The sequence below is a fragment of the Benincasa hispida genome, chromosome 6 (assembly GCF_027475165.1).
Source record: "Benincasa hispida cultivar pf3 chromosome 6, pf3_genome.v1.1, whole genome shotgun sequence".
Taxonomy (NCBI): Eukaryota; Viridiplantae; Streptophyta; class Magnoliopsida; order Cucurbitales; family Cucurbitaceae; genus Benincasa; species Benincasa hispida.
Window position 1 is genome coordinate 13,307,328 of NC_143483.1, and position 11,480 is coordinate 13,318,807.

An 11,480-nucleotide genomic window follows, 5' to 3' on the forward strand; every position below is an offset into this window, starting at 1 on the left:
GTGATGTAAACTGAGAGATTTCCTGTTGAATTTATTCAAGTACAAGAAGATACATAAAAAAGACATCCTTAAGATTCGAGGACGAATCTTCTCGAAGAAAAGGAGAATGATAAGCAAATAAGTGGCAATCATAAGAAGCTGGCCAATGTAGGAAATATTGAGCCTCACTTTGTTCTCTTACTTAACTCGACTGAGGTCGAGGTTTTTGGAGGCCGTTCGTTGTGTTCGCGGTGTTCGTGTGGTGGTTGCTGATTGATCATGCTGTGTGGCGGTTGCTGTGGTCGAGCATTCGTGTGTTGCAGTCTTGGAGATTGAATGAGCATTTGTAATCGAGGGAATTTGAAGATGAGTCTTCAAAAGTATGATATTTTTTCCCTTAATCTTATTGTAAAGCATGCTGTAATTTCGTATTGTGCATGACTTGTAAGTTTCCGTTTCCTGATTGTAATTGTGTATGTTCAAATACGAATGGTACCTAGAACGATCATTCCGCTGCTCATGGAAATCATCGTGTATGATTTCCTTCAGTATTAACCCGTTTATCTTGGGGTCCTAGACCCACCTTGACAAATTTAATCAAGGAAGGATGTACCATGGTCGAATATTGTTTGTTTTGTTCATGAGATCTCCACGATTGACATCAACACCAAATCATAATTGTTTAGTAATTTCAATTAACGATTTTTAATTGGGATTTTCATACTCTAATCTAAATCAATTTCTTTCTTCAATAATGCAATTATTTAGATAAAGTTTTTACCGGTCTAACCCTCACTTTCTAAACTGACATTTTGGTCTATAAATAAAAAAAAAATATTGTTACAGAATGTTGGATACGTTCAAAAGCGATTTAGATGGTTTGGTTAATTGATTTTCTATTGTAGTGTATTTGTTTTTAAGTTTAGTATATTCGTTAGGCGTAGTTTGAAGACTAATTACAATGCATTTGTAGGTCACGTAAATATCTTAGCAGAAGTATCACAAAAAAACTTTCAAAAGACCTTTTATGACTACAAAACCATCATCCGAATTACAATGTAACTACTTTTTTTTCTTTCCACGTTTTTTTTATCATACATCTTTATTTTCTCCTAAAATATCTCCTCTGTTTAAATCATCAAATCATATTGTTATTTTCTTTTTCAAATATCAAAACTAAACCTTTTCTTTTTTTTTTTCAAATATCATTTTTTTATTTATTTTGATTTTTTATATCTATTTTCAACTTTTTTTTTTTTTAATGTTTTTGCATTTTGATATTTTAATAAGTTTGAAAATTTTATACAACCAAATATCAAAGACAATGATTCTATTCACGATAGCACTATTGTTAAGAGTTGAGGTTGGTGATGGAGCTTGTGTCGGAGGAGTTGAGATAGAAGAAGATGGAACTAAAGTGATCACTAGTGGCTCCAAAGGAGCAATAAATGAAGTCGGTTGAGAAGGAGCCAGCATCGAAGCTGATGGTAAAGTATTGGTGGAATGAGAGGGAATCACATTCGACAGAGCAAGGGATGCAAACAGAATTTATGTCGGAGGTATCGTAACTATTGGTGGAGGAGCCAATTTTGGAAAGGAAAATGGCGATAACTTGGTTGGAGAAGAGGTCAATGAGGTAATCAGAGCATGGTCAACCGAGAGCCTCTAGATGTTTGTTTTAATTACAGTATAATTATGAATATTTCTTAAGTAGTCAATTGCAATCTCATTTATATAGTTGAAGGTAGTTTAGATTTTCATAAATTCGTTTATTTTTATTTAATTCGTTTTATCATTTTTATAAATAAAATGTTGATTTGCTATTTTTACAAATGAAAAGTTAAAATTTATCGTTTTTCTTGTTGATCCTTACACGAATCAATTTGATCTGTTAAAGCGTAAAGAAGGTCATTCCGGTCCAAGTGAGCAATTGAGCTAAGGTGAAGAGTAGTTTGGATTCCCAAGGGATGATCCATGATGGAACGATTGAGAAACGTGGGCAAGACACTTAAAAAGGTCCATCATGTACTTAACTGGCAGTGATGTAATTGCCCATGTGGTGGTTCAAACACTTTCAAAAGTTACAAAGAGGTTAGTGATGAGCCAAAATTTCAGTTAGAGTAATGCTAAAAACTATTTACTTATTAGTTAAATCATTTTACAATTTTGATTCTAACTTAAGCGTAGAGTGTACGGTATTCAATATCATATTGGTATTCAGCGTTCTTTATTTTACAAGGCATTGATATAATTTTCCTCCCAAAATATAAACTTACCGTTGATCGATTTTCCTGTACTTACATCATTAATTTTGTGTGAAAAATGAATTATAAACATTTTGATGGATGAATTTCAAATGGAAAATTATTAGAGGTACAAATTTGTGTTTGTATCCCAATAGTTGTAGAGCAGAAGTTTATGCCAAAGCAATTTCTTGTATTAGCAAAACACCTTTTGTGTGTCATAATAAGTAAAAAAATTTATAGTGAAATTTGGAATACTTATTCAAAGTTGAGATAAAGATTGCAATATTTACCAAAGTCAAAGGTGTAGACTTATAGGTTGATGAAGTTGAAAGCATTTTGTAAAAATTGGCCCACATTGCCAAAGTTTATAGTAAGAAATTTCGATATTTTCTTAATATTATTATTATTATTATTTAAAGATATACAACTTTAACATGACAACAAAATTTGATATTTTTCTTAGAATATGTTTGGAATACATTTTCAAATTTTTAATTTAAAATATAAGAAATTTGAGTGTTTGGCAACCACTCAAAAATAGTTTTTTGAATGTATTTTAATAAGTTTTTATAAAAAATATTTAAATAAAAATAATTTTTTTAAAAAATAATTTTTTTCTTAGGTCAATCCAAACGGACCTTAATATTATCATCATAATTATTTAAGGATATATAACATAATAAGTTTGAGAATGACCATTTTAATTTTCAACCTAAGGAACAAGTTTAGGATACTTCAACAATTGAATTAAATTTAATTCATGGATCCCACTTAATTCTTATATTTATTTTTTTATGGCTATTTAAAAAAACAATTCCTTTTATATTTTTGGATTTTTTATGAGAGTTCTTTGACAGCTAAGTCCACATGGTTTTGGGCCTTTGGCAGTTGTGTAGATACTGGTATCTAATTCTAAGTACTCATCCTTTGACTTCTTCTTCGAGTTTCCTTCTCAATTTCTTTGTTTAAATTTACTCTCAACTGAATAAGATCACTTCTGATGGCCATTTAATTTTATATTTTTAATTTTGAAAAGTAAACCTATAAGTATCATTTTCACTTCTTTTTATTATTATTATTATTATTTTCTACTAAAATTTTCAAACACCAACCTAAAAATTGAAAACTAAGACCCGTTCGATGACCATTTAGGTCTCATTTGGTAACTATTTGATTTTTTATTTTTATTTTTTTGAAAATTAAGTCTATTTCATCTACGTTTTTTACGATGATTTGCATTTTTATTAAGTACCATGGTTGAATTCTTAACCAAATTCTAAAAACAAATACAACTTTTTGAAAGTTACTTCTTCTGGTTCTAAAAAATTGGTGAAAAGTAGATAATAAATGAGAAATTTGGTGGTAGAAATAGTGTCTATAGGCTTAATTTTCTTAAATAAAAATAAAAAATAAAATGGTTACCAAACGGAGTTTTAGTTTTTAATTTTTTTTGTTTTTGAAAATTAAGCATATAGACACCACTTCTACCTCTAAAATTCTTCATTTGGTATCTACTTTTTACCAATGGTTTAAAAATCAAGCTAAATTTTTAAAAACTTAGCTTTATTTATGAAATTTGACTAAGAATTCAATCATTGTACTTAATAAATATGCAAATCACTATAAAAAAATGGGAAGGAAATATGCTTAATTTTCAAAATCTAAAAACAAAAAAAAAATGGTTACCAAATAGACCTAAGAAAAGTAGATTAGGTTTGGTAACAACGTGATTTTTTAAAATTAAACATATTTTCTCTCAAAATTTTTACAATTGATTACATATTTTTTAATAAATGAGTTGAAGTCTTAGTCAAAGTCTAAAAACAAAAATAAATTTTTAAAATTATTTTTTTAATTTTTAAAGCTTAACTTGGTTTTTAAAAATATTGGTAAGAAGTATATAAGGAAATTTAGACTAAAAAAGGAATGTTTATAGAATTCTTTTAACAAATACCTCCATATTATTAAGCTTCGACGGACAAAAAATTGCAAAAGTCCTTGAATACAGAAGGGGAAACTATCTCGCCACTCACAGCTCTCAGATCCAATCTTTGCAAATTTTGCTACACCATCGGCAAGGGAATTACATAATCGAACAACAAAGGTGAAGATACGAGATTCAAAATAATTTTTCGATCTAATCAAAATTAAAAATCAAATTATTATGAAACGGGAGAATAATTTTTAAGAATTTGTTTTTATTTTGAAATTTAACTAAGAATTTAACTATTTTACTTTTAAAAAAAAAAAAAACCCTCCTAAAAAATTGGGAGAAAATAAGTTCAATTTTCAAAAAACTAAAAACTAAATGGTTACCGAACGATGTCAAATGAACCGAGATTTTTCTCTCCTTTCTAAGTGATAATACATTAGAAAGTAGAAGAATTTGAATCTATATGACTAGAAGAGATTAATTCAAAGTAAATAATCTATTGATTTATATACACTTTAACAATCAAAGCACTTATCACTTTCGGTAAGAAAATGAGCATAGTCTAACCGACATTAAATATTAAGTATGTGTATGTATAATAACTTCAAGGTTAGGGATTAAATCCGTAGACACAAACTGTCAAAGGGGAATGAATAGTTCAATATTTTATTTCTTAAATTTAAATTATTTGTTAATATATTTGTAAGTAACCAAAAAAGTTTCAATTCACTTTTAAAATATAGTAAAACTTTTCTTTCAAGTTTTTAAAATAAAATTTTAGCTACAATATTTTAGACGTGCCCATCGGAATAATAATAATGATAAAATTAACTACAAATTTAAGGAATAAAATAATGTAAAAATGGGTTTAATTCAATTATAATTGACATAGATTCAATCTCCCATATTCTTAATGATTGTACTTAAAAAAATACATAAACTTTATTTCAGAGAAGCATGAGTTTTAAAAAAATCATAATATAATTTTATTATGGGTGAATTAATAAGTTTAAAAGTCAGTAAAACTAATTATAATCCAAATTTAAAAAGTTTTCGACGAAAATGTCGAAGTCTTAGTTTTAAGAAAATTTCAATAGAAATATCATTTCGATTCATGTTTCTGGAAAAATTGTTAAAATAAAAAATTCAAAAAATAATTTTAAATTAGTAAATAAATCTTTTATGATTTTTAAACAAGTTAATATGTCTACTATTTATATTATATTTATGTTAGGGACATTTTGTTACCTATTATTTTTAAGTTTCATAGATTTTTCTACGATACAATGGAAATATCAATTCACCCTTATATCGATATTATGGAAATATCGATTAAGATGTCGACATGTTGATAGAAATTTAATATTATATTTAAATTAATTTTTTTTTTCAAAATGTGTTTGATAATATATTTATAAACCATACAACTAATATAGTTACTCACTAAATATTAAATTAAATATAAACTATTATTAATTAATCTATGAACTTGTTTTATGTTAAAATTTTGTTTAATTATTATTTTGTATTATATAATATATAATATATTATGTGATATATATTTTAATTTAACAAAAATAATTGAGTTTATAATATTTATTATTGTTTCAATATTTCTTAATATAATTTTAAATTTTAAAATTTGAATTCAAAATTTGGATATTTTGAAAACATAAAAACGTTTTTCAGAATTCACATGGACTAATAGGTTTCATGTTACGTCAATTTGAACTTGCTCGATCTGTTCAATTGCGACCTTATAATGCAATCGCATTCTCGGGCCCAATTTCTGTTTTTGTTTCTGTATTCCTGATTTATCCACTAGGTCAGTCTGGTTGGTTCTTTGCGCCTAGTTTTGGTGTAGCAGCTATATTTCGATTCATCCTCTTTTTCCAAGGGTTTCATAATTGGACATTGAACCCATTTCATATGATGGGAGTTGCGGGTGTATTGGGCGCTGCTCTGCTATGCGATATTCATGGTGCTACCGTAGAAAATACCTTATTTGAGGATGGGGATGGTGCAAATACATTCCGTGCTTTTAACCCAACTCAAGCTGAAGAAACTTATTCAATGGTCACTGCTAATCGCTTTTGGTCCCAAATCTTTGGGGTTGCTTTTTCCAATAAACGTTGGTTACATTTCTTTATGTTATTTGTACCAGTAACTGGTTTATGGATGAGTGCTCTTGGAGTAGTTGGTCTGGCCCTGAACCTACGTGCCTATGACTTCATTTCTCAGGAAATCCGTGCAGCGGAAGATCCTGAATTTGAGACTTTCTATACCAAAAAGCCAAAATAAATGATTTTAGCCCTTATAAAAAGAAAACTTATTCTTGAACCCCTTTTCACGCTCATGTCACGTCAGTACCAAGGAACCATGCATAACACTGAATAGGGAGCCGCCGAATACACCAGCTACACCTAACATGTGGAATGAGTGCATAAGGATGTTGTGCTCAGCCTGGAATACAATCATGAAGTTGAAAGTACCAGAGATTCCTAGAGGCATACCATCAGAAAAGCTTCCTTGACCAATTGGGTAGATCAAGAAAACAGCAGTAGCAACTGCAACAGGAGCTGAATATGCAACAGCAATCCAAGGACGCATACCCAGACGGAAACTAAGTTCCCACTCTCGACCCATGTAACATGCTACACCAAGTAAGAAGTGTAGAACAATTAGCTCATAAGGACCACCATTGTATAACCATTCATCAACGGAAGCAGCTTCCCAAATTGGGTAAAAATGCAAACTGATAGCTGCAGAAGTAGGGATAATAGCACCAGAAATAATATTGTTTCCGTAAAGTAGAGATCCAGAAACAAGTTCACGAATACCATCAATATCTATTGGAGGAGCAGCAATGAAGGCAATAATAAATAGGATAGAACTTGAATTCTATTTATCAATTTTTTGTTTAAATTGATTTTTTTTGTTCATTAAGATAATTCCAAGGATTATCGAATTCATCATAAGAAAGTTTTTCTGTTGTGAACAAAGATATCTTTTTTTGTATCATTTCAAAAAAAGTTGCTACACTAGGTGGATGTGTAAAAACTATTCTGTCTTTTCCGTCACTTTGACATGTATAAAAAAAATATTGTGACATTTCATTTCTAACAGCATTTTCAAATTTCTCATTTTTTATATATCGAAATGGACGATTCCATCGTTTATAGTCGAAAAGAATAGTCACAAGAGGTTTTTCAAACCAGAAGAGAGATTTTTCTTTTTTATCTATTTCTAACTTCGAATTTTCTTTATTTCCATCCGGAGGGTAAGAAGTTTCATAAACTGGTCTTTTTATATTTTGATAACGCGTCCTTTTAAAGTGGAATTCATCCTTTATTTTTTTCATCCGGAAACAATTTTCAAAAACAAAATACAAGTTACTTAACAAATGTATGTTTACTTAACTAATATGGAAATACAAAATAGTGTTTGAATTGTCTATCAAACAATCCTTGATTTCTTAAAAGAGTGAAAATTCTTATCTAAACAAGAGTATTTAGGATTGCCATTATTATAATTGAATCTGATCATATAACCGACTTCACGCCCACGCACACGCAGTTTAACAACATAAATACATAAAGATGGTAGTTGAACACATTTAATTTTAATTAATGAATATAATACCAAAAATAGTTAAATTATGTCCAGGTTGATAATAGACATATTTTAAGGCTGCATTTTGAGTAAGAAATGAAGTTGTGAAGTCCCAAAACTTACGACGTAAGGAGTTAATAAAACATAAATTGATGTTTTTTAGTTGTAGGAACCATAAACTTCTTGACCAATAATTAGTGGAGGCCACTCTTTGGAGTTCACAACTCCACCCATTATCCCGAACATCTCAAAGATTTTTATGTTATGAGTGCAAAAAAACCAAAAATAGGTACATAAAGAAAAACAAAGTTTAATAATGAAATCTACTGCCATTCGAAATCAAGTATAGGCATAGAGGAAAATTTTCATCAAAATCTCAAAATTTTGATCAAATAATTTTTAGATTTCAATGGCTTCGAAACTTTGGTAGAAAAAAATTTCATTTTCTCCCATGTCAACGAAAATTTTGAGATTTCTTGAATTAAAAATTTCGAAATTTCAAAAAGATTTCGAGTTTCCCCATTTTGATGAAACTTCGAGAGAGGGAAACTTTGAAATATATTTTTTTTTTAATTACCTACATTATCTGACCTCAAGTTTTTCAGTTTTATAATCCTAATAACAAATAATCATCCAGTTTCAAATGACAATGTTTTTTTACGATGAAGGATGAAACTTTTTCAATGGGCAACTTTTTAAAATTTTCAACTTTTCTCTATTTTCAATTCAAAACTTTCATTTCCAAGAACAAAAACAACAAACAGAATGAAACCTATATTTATTTTTCACCTCTGTAACAACCCGACCCCCTAGGACTTAGGTCAGGCCGTTACTAAAATAAATGCATGCATTGGATTTAAAACAACTCAGTTACGTTGAAATAAATACTAAATAAACAAGAGAAGTTTAAAAGACATTTATTAAATGCAATTGTTAAAACAATAATAGGGTACCCATAATTTATAAAGATTATTAAAAATATAAGGAAACACAATCCTTCATAATAAGTTTCAAAAAGTAACACTAAACACTAAGGAAAAATATAAGGACTCTAAATTTCATGATGCGGAAGCGTGAAAACTAGTCCCAATGGCACGATCACGAATTCCGCTGAGCCATCGCCGGTGCATCTCTACCCTTACCTGAAACCCTTACCTGAAACATCAACATGAGAAAGAATGAGTATGAAATACTCAGTAGTAACCCCACTACTGAGGTCAGGCTAGGCATCTATGTCCTCTAGATGCCTACCTCTAGTGGAACATATAAACTGCTCTAGTCCTCATGGGACACATATACATGAAAAACTTATTTCTATCCTACTGTAGTTGAATATGTCTACTACCTCTAGTAAGTCCCGTAGGACCCACAATCTCTAGTGAATCCCGAAGGAAAACAATCTCTTACATACGCATGGTTATGCATACACCTCTTTCGTATACACATAAACCCACTTAATGTGTACCTCTTTCGTACACATGGTTACGTATACACCTCTTTCGTATACACACAACCCACTGAAGATGTACCTCTTTTGTACACCTAGTTAAGTATACACCTCTTTCGTATACACATAACCTACTAAGTATGTACCTCTTTCGTACATCTAATTATGTATACACCTCTTTCGTATACACATAATCCATTGAGTATGTACCTCTTTCGTACACCTCATATCCTCTAATGTAGGGATGCGTACCTTTTTCATACACATGGTTAGACATACACCTCTTTCGTATACACCAAACCCACTGAGTGTGTACCTCTTTCGTACACCCCAGCACCCTCTAGATATGTATCACTTTCATACACACCAGCCCCAGTACATCTCTTTCATGTACTAGCGCCCTTGGACGCGTATTACTTTCATGCAGTCACATAGTCTGGAAAGGAAAGGATATTGTATCTAACTTCATATTACATGTAACATTCACCTAATCATAAATCCTCCAAAATCTCCTCATCGTCAACCTCATGTTAATTATCCTCAACATACATACTTAATCTAGTTTTAAGTGAATCGACTGTAGCACATCACTTTCATGCACTAAATCATGTAAACAATGTAGTATTCAGGATTTCTAATATATATCATACAGTCCACACATTCTCATAATAAATCGCATAACTATATAAATCAGCTAATGTCTAATGCTCATCTAGCTTTAAGGCATTCCAATAGGAGTGCTACTTAAGGATCATGCGCAAACATCATTTACTATAACATAAAAAATTCGAGCTTAAGCTCATACATAATCATACTCCAGTATACTACCACATGATCATATATCCTTCATAAGCAGTCCATCCAACCTCAGAACAATAAAAAAATATTCTAACAAAAACTACTGCAAGACCCTCAATGTCTACAGTGTATTGCCTGACACAAAAGCGATTCCAGTAGTGAAATTACTTACATTAGAGTTTGAGCTCAACTGAAACAAATTTATCTCCTTCCTTGCTAAAAAAAGAATCTCAAATCAAACCCTAAGTGAAAATAAAAATTAAACTTCAATCCTAAGAATATAACCCAAATAAAAAATCCACATCAATACCTCCAAAACACTTACGCGAAGTGTTTGCTCAAGTTGAACTACAGTCGAGCTTCAGACACAAAATTGACTGTAGCTACACGCCAAATCGAAGGGTGTTAAGAACCCAATTGAACTCACCAATTGCTCACAATCCTTGTTTGACGGCGACTCGAAATGACCCAATCTCCAATCTCTGATCACGCTGAATCATCAACCAAAAAATATCGAAACTTAATGGGCATCCAAGATATCCAAAACCCATCATAAAAATCAACGAATAACTTACCACTAACTCTAACGCTCTGGCATTATCGACGACTGGGAACTTGGCAATTGCAAAACTCAAGGCTGGGCGTCGATGGCTTCACGGTGGCTAGGGCTCGAGTTCGTTGCCGCCGATCTGAGCAGCGGCGACCCACGGTGTACGAGCAGCACCCCGACAACGATCGATTGGGGCTTGTGCGTGCCGCCGATCTGAGCAACAACGACCCACGGCAGACGAGCAGCACCCCGACGAGCGACTGAAGATTGTGCGTGTGGCTCAGACCATCGGCGCGAGGAAGGGCGACGGCTAACCTGGGGGTGGGTCTTCGGCGGCAGGCGGCAGGCGATTGGTGTCAACGGTGGCTAGGTTTTTTTAAAAAAAAAAAAAAAAAAAATTTAAGGGGAGGCCACACGGTGAGGAAGAAGAATGAGGAGGAGGTTTTGTTTTTATATAAAAAGAATAATAAAAAAACTTAAAACTTAAAAAGAAATAAATTAAACTTTATTTTATTACTTTTCTTATTCCACTTTATTTTATTAACTTCTTTTCTTTCCCAAAAAGTGAGACTAATTCCTGCTATAAATTACTAAATTGAATAATTTTGTAAGGTCAAAAATTAAATTCTCGCATTTACATTTGAATTCCAAAATTCCAAAAATGCCTTCCCCTAGCAAAATTACGGAAATTATATAAAAAGTGAAAATTCGGGTGTTACAACCTCATTCAAACCTTTCCATTGAATTATCATATCATTCACCTCATAATTGAATTGATGTGAGTTTTTTTTTAACCATCCAAAAATTTCATTTCACTTTAAAATATTCATTTCACTTTATATTATTTTGTAATTATTTTTTCCAATTTTCTTTTAAATTTATACTCTCGCATCGACATTTACACAAATATTTACA

General features: G+C 31.0%; 1 long non-coding RNA gene across 6 annotated transcripts; it reads right to left on the minus strand.

Moving 5' to 3' along the window:
• Positions 1-8,671: 8,671 nt before the first annotated feature.
• LOC120079800 (uncharacterized) lies at positions 8,672-11,060 on the minus strand. 6 transcript variants are annotated; one of them, XR_016530143.1, is made up of 4 exons: positions 10,591-11,060; positions 10,341-10,506; positions 10,188-10,257; positions 8,672-8,925 (listed from the first exon to the last, which is right to left on the minus strand). It is a non-coding gene; the product is annotated as an uncharacterized LOC120079800 (long non-coding RNA). The 6 variants fall into 6 exon arrangements; XR_016530145.1 differs by having other exon boundaries at positions 10,188-10,231; positions 10,326-10,506; positions 10,591-11,030; XR_016530146.1 differs by having other exon boundaries at positions 10,188-10,231; positions 10,591-10,991.
• Positions 11,061-11,480: the final 420 nt, after the last annotated feature.